Source organism: Coptis chinensis, chromosome 1, assembly GCF_015680905.1.
Source record: "Coptis chinensis isolate HL-2020 chromosome 1, ASM1568090v1, whole genome shotgun sequence".
NCBI classification, from domain to species: Eukaryota; Viridiplantae; Streptophyta; class Magnoliopsida; order Ranunculales; family Ranunculaceae; genus Coptis; species Coptis chinensis.
This window is the reverse complement of record NC_141456.1, coordinates 18887419-18897387: the sequence shown is the minus strand read 5'-3', so window position 1 is coordinate 18897387 and position 9969 is coordinate 18887419.

The following is a 9969-nucleotide window of genomic DNA, read 5'->3' as shown; positions in this document are numbered from 1 at the left end:
AGTCCTGTTTTCTTTTGTGGGATGAATTGTCCCATGATGTCTAGCCCCCACATATAAAAGGGCCATGGGCTGGCTATGTTAATCAATTCTCGTGCCGGACTTAGATGGTTGTGTCCAAATGTTTGACATTAGTGGCATCTGAGAATGTACTTCTTGGCCTCGATGTGCATGCCTAGCCAATAATACCCTTGGGTGATTGTTTTATGAGCCAAAGATCTTGCTCCTGCATGGTTGCCACATTCACTTTTGTGAATTTCGTCTAAGATGAGTTGGCCTTCGTGTGGAGCTATACACCTTAGGTGGGGTCCTCCTACGGATTTACAGAACAATCGTCCGTTAATTACGGTGTATTTAGGAGCTCAAAATTTTATCGCACAAGCGGTCTTTGCTTCTGCTGGGAGCTCACCATGTAAGATAAATTTCATAAATTGGCCTATCCAAGATTGAGTGATCTCTTCTTTGGATGAGGGCTGAAAGTCTATGAGATTGTTGACACTTTCTTGCTGGTATACGGGTTTCTCCAGGATGTCAATGTAGATTGTGGTTGGACATGTTTCTTAGGTCTTCAAGGCTAAGAAAGCTAGGTCGTCTGCATGCCTGTTATCCTCTCGAGGAATGTGCTCCAAGGAGAATGTTTTGAACGAGCTGATGATGTTATTGACGACCTGAGCGTATTTGGCCAGATTTGCTCCATTTGTTACATACTCTTTGGTGATTTGCTTGACGATTAGCTGTGAGTCACTGTGAGCTTTGAGCTTCTGGACTTGTAGCTGCTGTGTCATCCGGAAGCCTGTGATTTATGCTTCGTACTCTGCTTCATTGTTGGATGTTGCGAAGTCGATCTTGATTGACTTTTGTAGCTGTGTTCCTTCTGGTGAAGTTAACACAGCCCCCAGTCCACTACCACTATTATTGTATGCTCCATCTATGTAGAGGTGTCATGTGTCTGGGGTGGTTGGTTGATGAAATGAAGTGATTGGCTCGGGTTCCCAGTTGATATATTCGATGGGGAAGTCTGCTAAGAAATCAGCAATGACCTGTCCTTTGTGATACGTCCTGGGAACAAAGTGGATGTGGTGCTCTCTGAGTTCTTTAGCCCATTTGGCCATGCGGGCTATTTTGTTGCTAGAACTCAACACCTGTTTGATTGGTACATCTGTGATGACTTTGATGTTGTGAGTTTGGAAGTAAGGTCAAAACTTTCAAGCTGAGTATAGCAAAGACAGCATCGTTTTCTCTATTGGAAAGTAATGCTTTTCTGAATCTGCTAACGTCTTGCTGGTGAAGTAGACTAGCTTTTCGATACTTTCGTGTTCGCGAAAGAGAATCGAGCTGATAGCGAAGTCGGTAGTTGCAAGGTAATGCCCCAGTGTCTCTCCTTCTATTGGTTTGGACAAGACGGCCGGAGTTGACAGGTAAGCTTTCAGGTCGTTGAAAGCTTTGTGTCATTTGTCTATCCATGTGAATGTTGTGCCCTTCTTTAGTATTTGCAGGAATGGTCTGCACTTGTCAGATGCACGTGAGATGAATTTGTTGAGGGCTGAGACCATGCCAGATAACTTGTAGATTTGTTGCTTGGAAGTTGGTTCTGGCATCTGAAGGAGAGCTCGTATCGGTTCTGGGTTTTCTTCGATGCGCCTTTGTGAAACGAGGTATCCTAGGAATTTCCCTGAAGCTACCCCAAATACACATTTTGCTGGGTTAAGCTTCATTTTGTTTGGCGCAATCTTTCAAAGGCTTCCTGTAAGTGAGAAATATGATCTTTAACATTTTTGCTTTTGACTACCATGTCGTCTATGTAGACTTCTATAGTGTCACCCAGCAAGTCTTTGAACATCTTTGTGACCAGTCTTTAGTAGGTCGCGCCTGCGTTCTTCAAGCTGAATGGTAGGACATTGTAGTAGAACGTTCCCTGTTCGGTTATTAAAGACGTCTTTTCCTGGTCTTCCTCTACAAGTGGTATTTGATTGTATCTACTGTATGCTCCCATGAACGATAGGAGTTCGTGACCGCAAGTTTGATCTACTAGTATGTCAATTCTTGGCAGGGGGAAGCTGTCTTTAGGGCAGTGCTTGTTGACGTTGGTAAAGTCTATATATGCAGAGTCGTACCTGGCCGTTCTTCTGGGAATGGCTACGATGTTACCTAGCTAAGTTAAGTATTCGACTTTTCTGTTGAATCCAACATTTTTGAGCTTTTCTATCTCTTCATTGATGGCCTTTTGAAATTTGAGTGCTAGCTTCCTAGGTCGTTGTTTGATGGGATTTACATTTGGATTGACATTCAATTTGTGGCAAGCGACCTGAGGGTCGATTCCTAACATATCGATATATAACCAAGCAAAAACATCTTTATTGAAAACTGAAGACTCTTTTGGCTGTCCAACCATTGATTTTGACGTGCACTACTAGGGCATCATTGTGGGGTGGGCGCACCTTGTCTAGATCGTCCTCTGTGAATGCTATTGAGGTCGTTGACTGAGAGCTGGTAGGATTGGTGACTTCAACTTTGTGGGAGAAGTGGTAGATTTCTTATAGCGCGCCTACCCGTCTGTGCTTTTACCGACCTAGGGTTTCGTCATTGGAGGTGTCTGTAATCATGTTGATTACCCTTTCATCATCGTGGTCGGATGAGTGCTGTCACCTGTTATGCCTCGACCGACCTGGAGATTTAGATCGTCGGACTGCTTAGATCTTGTGAATCCACCTGCGCCCTAGGATGCCAGTGTAGGACGACTTGATATCGATCACACTAAAAAGTATTAAAGTTTTGACCATGTCCTCTTTTTCTCCAATGGAGACTGGAAGGATGACTGACGTCTCCAATGACATCTGTGCGATCTCATTTGAACCCATAGAGCGGTGCATTTGATTCTATCAGCACCGAGTCTGTAGGTGCATGTCCTTGTATGTTTGATAGAAGTGTATGTTGCAAGAGCTACCTGGATTGATGAGGACTTTTTTGACTGTCCACCCTTTGATTTTGAGGTGCACTACCAGGGCATCATTGTGGGGTAGGCACACCTTGTCTAGATCATCCTCTGTGAATGTTGTAGAGGTTGCCGAGAGGTGGGTAGGAGTGATGACTTCAGCTTTGTGGGAGAGGTGATAGATTTCTTGTAGCGTGCCTACTCGTCTACGCTTTTCCCGACCTGAGGTTTCGTCATTATAGGTGTCTGTAATCATGTTGATTACCTTTTCCTTGTCGTGGTCGGATGAGTGTTGTCTCCTATTGTACCTCGACCGACCTGAAGATTTAGATCATCGATCGCTTCGCTCCGCTTTTGTTAGTAGGTCGTTTATGGTCGCGGCTCCCGCCTACGTGGCTTTGTATCCGGCTTATGCACGAGGTCGAGGTTACGGCGGGAACTCTTTCAATTTGCCCTCCTCAACTAAATCTTAGAGGTAGTGCTTGAGGCTCCAACATTCATTGGTGTTATGGTGGTGGAGCTTGTAAAAATGGCAGTATGGACATTCTAGTATGGCAATCACCTTATTGATGTTGGGTTTGAAATATGGTGTTGTATATATCTTCTTCAGGATCTAGCTTGGCATCCTGGAGAAGTTGGAGAATTCCTTTTTTATGTAAGAGGGCTTGTAGGAGCTAGAGCCCTTGTTGTTGTTGTTGCTGCCCGAGTAGTGATTGTTTTATTTTTTTTCTCGCTTGTCGCTTCCAGCGAGAACTTCTTTACCCTTGCGCTGGGCCAACCATTCTTCATAATTGATATACTTGTCAATTATGTGATATAGGTTATCCAAGCATTCTGGTTTGTTGCGCATCAGAGATCCTGCTAGGTTGGAGTCATCCAGGAGAGCGTTGGTGAATGCATAAGTTAATTACAAAGCTATCATTTAAGCCTAGCTCTATTGAGAGGAGCTCCTTTTTGAAACATCCTAGGAAAACGCGGATTGTCTCACCATGTGCTTGATTTAGTTGAAACAAAGAGTCCAGGTCGGCTTGCTTCTTTCTGTTGTGGACAAACTTTGTTGTGAACGTCTCAGCTAGCTTGTCGAAGTTGCTGATTGATTCAGGAGTGAGCGTGTAGAACCATTCTAAAGCTCTGTCCTTCAGGCTGGCTAGAAAGAGTTTGCACTTAAGGTAGTCATACTCTGTAGCGTTGTAGAGTGTGAGAGTCTGGCTGAAACGAGCTACGTGCTGGCCTAGACATGAGCTACCGTCGTACAGCGGGAACTTTGGTTGGATAAACTCTGAAGGAGGTTGCTTGTCCCTAATTTCAGTTGTGAATGGTGATGCCTTATACGTCTAAAGTATCTTTTGAGTGATCTGGATCGCGCTTGTCTTGTCGTTCAACTTCTCCAACCTTTGTGTGAAGTCTTCTAATCTTTGATTGGTGGTGGTGGTGATGAGGGTTGTGATGGCGTTGTTCTCCACTGCGTCTAGAGTGCCGTTGTTAGTGTTGGAGGTGGCTTGCCCACGCATTGTTTGATTTTCTTGTTGTATTGTGATGAAGGCCTCCTGGAGTGTCTTCATCTGATCTGCTAACATCTGAAGTGAGGGGTCCATAGTGGATTTTCTGACCAGCTTCATGGGATTGAGAAAAGGGTGTGTGTTCTTTTCTTAAGGAAACGAACTGGCAAACGGCGCTAATGTAGAGATTTGGTGTTTATGGGACAACGACCTGAGGATTTGTTTGATAGGGAATGGTTGCACTCTTCTTGGGATAAGAATTACCTACGTATCAAGTTTCTTGGTATAAACCTGAATCAAGCCTTACGTAGTTTATCTCTCTCTACTTATAGATGTTTGAGCTGACTTTCCTTATTTGATCCAGGCTGTTATGAAGTGTAGATTCACCTTGTGTGCTATCTTGATGATTCGCCATTATTCTGATGTTACAAAGTAAATGTCTCCTTGATTGTTGGGTTGACTGAGCTCCAAGATTGCGCTAGTTGATTTACTTCCATAAATGATTGTAACTGATGCTGGGGACGACTTGGGTTTGGGTCGTTGGTACGTTTTGATGGATAGGTACGAGCTGATGATTGGTACGACCTGGTGTGTGGACACGTGTGTTGTAGTGTAGAACGGAGGGTACTTACAGATGGTATGACTGCTTCTATTTTGAAGCAAAGTGTGAAAGGAGACTCATTGGTACTGGCTTTGGCTATTATTCTGTATGCCCATAGAATGTTCTCAAGTTGTTCTGGCCATTGGCTTTTCTTGCTCTCCAACTTTTTTGGAGATTTTCCTTAATTATTTTGTTGGTAGCCTCTACTTGACCATTGTTTTGTGCATATCTAGGTGTAGAAAATGCTTGAATGATGCGCCATTTTTGTAGAAATGTCTTGACCTGTGAGCCAGCAAATTGATTTTCATTGTCCATGACAAGGGTGTGAGACCAAATCTTGTGATGATATTGGTCCATATAAAGTTGATGACGTGGGTTTCTTTCACTTGAACTAGTAGGATTGCTTCAACCCATTTGGTGATGTAATTTGTGGCTGCTAGGACGTATTTGAGTCATGTTTTCTTTTGTGGGATGAATAGTCCCATGATGTCTAGCCCCATCATATGAAAAGGCCATAGGCTGGCTATGTTGATCAATTCTCATGCCGGACTTAGATGGTTGTGTCCAAATGTTTGACATTGGTGGCATCTGAGAACGTACTTCTTGGCCTCAATGTGCATGCCTAGCCAATAATACCCTTGGGCGATTGCTTTATGAGCCAGAGATCTTGCTCCTGCATGGTTGCCACATTCACCATTGTAAATTTTATCGAAAATGAGTTGGCCTTCACGTGGAGTTATACACCTTAGGTGGGGTCCTCCTGCGGATTTACAGGATAATCGTCCATTGATAACGGTGTATCTGGGAGCTCTGAATTTTATCGCACGAGTGGTATTTGCTTCTGTTAGGAGCTCACCATGTAAGAGAAATTTCATAAATGGGCCTATCCAAGATTGAGTGATCTCTTCTTCGGATGAGGGCTGAAAGTCTATGAGACTGTTGACAATTTCTTGCTTGTATGCAGGTCTCTCTAGGATGTCAATGTAGACTGTGGTTGGACATGTCTCTTGGGTCTTCGAGGCTAAGAAAGTCAGGCTGTCTGCATGCCTGTTATCCCCTTGAAGAATGTGTTCCAAGGAGAATGTTTTGAACGAGCTGATGATGTTATTGACGACCTGAGTGTATTTGGCCAGATTTGCTCCGCTTGTTACATACTCTTTGGTGATCTACTTGACGATTAGTTGTGAGTCACTGTGAGCTTTGAGCTTTGAGCTTCTGGACTTGTAGCTGTTGTGCCATGCGGAGGCCTGTGATTAATGCTTCGTACTCCACTTCATTGTTGGATGTTGTGAAGTTGATCCTGATTGACTTTTGTAGCTGTGTTCCTTCTGGTAAAGTTAACACAACCCCCAGTCCACTACCGCTATTGTTGCATGCTTCATCTATGTAAAAGTGTCATGTGTCTTGGGTGGTTGGTTGATGAAATGAAGTGATTGGCTCGGGTTTCCAGTTGACATCTTTGACGGGGAAGTCTGCCAAAAAATCAGCAACGACCTGTCCTTTGAGAGACGTTCTAAGAACAAAGTCGATATGGTGTTCTCCGAGTTCTTCAGCCCATTTGGCCATGTGGGCTATTTTATTGCTATAACTCAAGACCTGTTTGATTGGTACATCTATGATGACCTTGATGATGTGAGTTTAGAAGTAAGGTCATAACTTTTGAGCTGAGTACAACAAGGACAACATCATTTTCTCTATTGGAGAGTAATGCTTTTCTAAATTTGCTAACATCTTGCTGGTGAAGTAGATTGGTTTTACGATTCCTTCGTGTTCGCAAAAGAGAACTGAGCTGATAGCGAAGTCAGTGGTTGCAAGGTAATGCCCCAGTGTCTCTCCTTCAGTTGGTTTGGATAGGATGGGCGGAGTTGACAGGTAAGCTTTCAAGTCGTTGAAAGCTTTGTGGCATTCATCTGTCCATGTGAATGTTGCGCCCTTCTTTAGTATTTGCAGGAATGGTCTGCACTTGTCAGATGCTCGTGAGATGAATCTGTTGAGGGGTGAGACCATGCCATATAACTTGTAGATTTGTTGCTTGGAAGTTGGTTCTGGCATCTCAAGGAGAGCTCGTATCGGTTCTGGGTTTGCTTCGATGCGCCTTTGTGAAACGAGGTATCCTAGGAATTTCCCTGAAGCTACCCCAAATACACATTTTTCTGGATTGAGCTTCATTTTGTTTTGGCATAGTCTTTCAAAGGCTTCCTGTAGGTGAGAAATGTGATCTTAGCCTTTTAGCTTTTGACTACCATATCATCTATGTAGACTTCCATAGTGTTGCCCAACAAGTCTTTGAACATCTTTGTGACCAGTCTTTGGTAGGTCGCGCCTGCATTCTTCAAGCCGAATGGTAGGACTTTGTTCGGTTATGAAGGACGTCTTTTTCTGGTCGTCTTCTGCAAGTGGTATTTGATTGCATCCACTATATGCGTCCATGAACGATAGGAGTTCGTGACCGCAAGTTTGATCTACTAGTATGTCAATTCTTGGCAGGGGAAAACTATCTTTGGGGCAGTGCTTGTTGACATTGGTAAAGTCTATGCGGAGTCGTACCTAGTCGTTCTTCTTGGGAATGGCTACGATGTTAGCTAGCCAGGTCGGGTATTCGACTTCCCTGATGAATCCAACATTTTTTAGCTTTTCTATCTCTTCATTGATGGCTTTTTGAAATTTGAGTGCTAGCTTCCTAGGTCATTGTTTGATGGACGGCTTTACATTTGGATTGACATTCAATTTGTGGCAAGCGACCTGAGGATCGATTCCTGGCATATCGATATACAACCAAACAAAAACATCTTTATTGAAAACAGAAGACTTTTTGATTGTCCACCCATTGATTTTGACGTGCACTACCAGGGCATCATTGTGGGGTAGGCATACCTTGTCTAGATCGTCCTCCGTGAATGATATGGAGGTCGTTGACTGAAATCTGGTAGGAGTGATGACTTCAACTTGGTGAGAGAGGTGGTAGAATTCTTGTAGCGTACCTGAGGTTTCATCATTGAAGGTGTCTGTAATCATGTTTATTACCTTTTCCTCATCGTGGTCGGAGGAGTGTTGTCTCCTTTTGTGCCTCGACCGATCTAAAGATTTAGATTGTCGGATGTTCCCCCTCTACATTGTTGGTAGGTCGCTTCATGGTCATGGCGGCTCTCGCTTCGTGGCATTTGGCATCCAGCTTATTCCTGAGGTCGCTTTCTGGCAGGAACTCTTTCAATTTGCCCTCCTCGAGTAAGTCTTGGAGTTAGTGCTTGAGGATCCAACATTTATTGGTGTCATGGTGGTGGAGCTTGTGAAAATGGCAGTATAGACGTTCTGGTATGGCGATCACTTTGTTGATGTTGGGTTTGAAGTATGGTGTTGTATATATCTTCTTCAGGATTTGGCTCGGCATCTTGGAGAAGTTGAAAAATTCCCTTTTTGTGTAAGAGGGCTTGTGGGAGCTAGAGCATTTGTTGTTGTTGTTGTTGTTGTTGTTATTGTTGTTGTTGATGCCCAAGTAGTGATTGTTTTCTTTGGGGTTCTCGCTTGTCGCTTACTGCGAGAACTTCTTTGCCCTTGCGCTGGGCCAGCCATTCTTCGGACTTGATGTACTTGTCAATTCTGTGATACAGGTCGTCTAAGCGTTCTGGTTTGTTGTGCATCAGAGATCTTGAGAGGTCGGAGTCATCCGGGAGAGCATTGGTGAATGCAGAAGTTGCAAAGCTATCCTTTAAGCCTGGTTCCATTGAGAGGAGCTCCTTTTTGAAATGTCCTAGGAAAACCAGATCGTCTCGCCATGTGCTTGCTTTAGTTGGAACAAGGAGTCCAGGTCGGCTTGCTTCTTTCTGTTGTAAATGAACTCTGCTGCGAACGTTTCAGCTAGCTTGTTGAAGTTGCTGATTGAGTTAGGAGTGAGTGTGTAGAACCATTCTAAAGCTCTGTCCTTCAGGATGGCTAGAAGAGCTTGCACTTCAAGTAATCATACTCTGGAGTGTTGTAGAGTGTGAGAGTCTAGCTTAAATGAGCTACGTGATGACCTGGACACGAGCTACCGTCGTACAACGAGAACTTTGGTTGGATAAACTTTATAGGAGGTTGTTTGTCCCTGATTTCACTTGTGAATGGTGACGCCTTGTACGTCTGGAGTATCTTTTGAGTGATCTAGATCATCCAAGTCTTGTTGTTCGACTTCTCCAACCTTTGTGCGATGTCTTCTAACCTTTGATTGGTGGTGGTGGTGAAGGCTGTGACGGTGCCGTTCTCCACTGCGTCTGGAGTGCCATTGTTGGCGTTGGAGGTGGCTTGCTCACACATTGTTTGATTTTCTTGTTGTAATGTGATGAAGGCCTCCTAGAGTGTCTTCATCTGGTCTGCTAACATCTAAAGTGAGGGGTCCATGGTGGTTTTTCTGACCAGCTTCGTGGGCTTGAGAAAAGAGTGTGTGTTCTTTTCTTAAGGAAACGAACCGGCAGACAGTGCCAATATAGAGGTTTGGTGTTTAGGGGACAACGACCTGATGGTTTGTTTGATAGGGAATGGCTGCACTCTTCTTGGGATAAGAGTTGCCTACGTATCAAGTTTCTTAGGGTAAACCTAAATCAATCCTTATGTAGTTCATCTCTCTCTACTTATAGATGTTTGAGCTGACTTTCCTTATTTGCTCCAGGCCATTATGAAGTGTAGATCCACCTTGTGTGCTATCTTGATGATTCGCCATTATTCTGATGTTACAAAGTAAATGTCGCCTTGATTGTTGCATTGACTGTGCTCCAGGATTGTGCTAGTTGATTTACTTCCATAAATGACTGTAACTGATGCTGGGGACGACTTGGGTTTGGGTCGTTGGTACGTTATGATGGATAGGTACGAGCTAATGGATTGGTACGACCTGGTGTGTGGACACGTGTGTTGTAATGCAGAACGGAGGGTACTTACATAGTACATTTCATTCTTATTTGCAAATA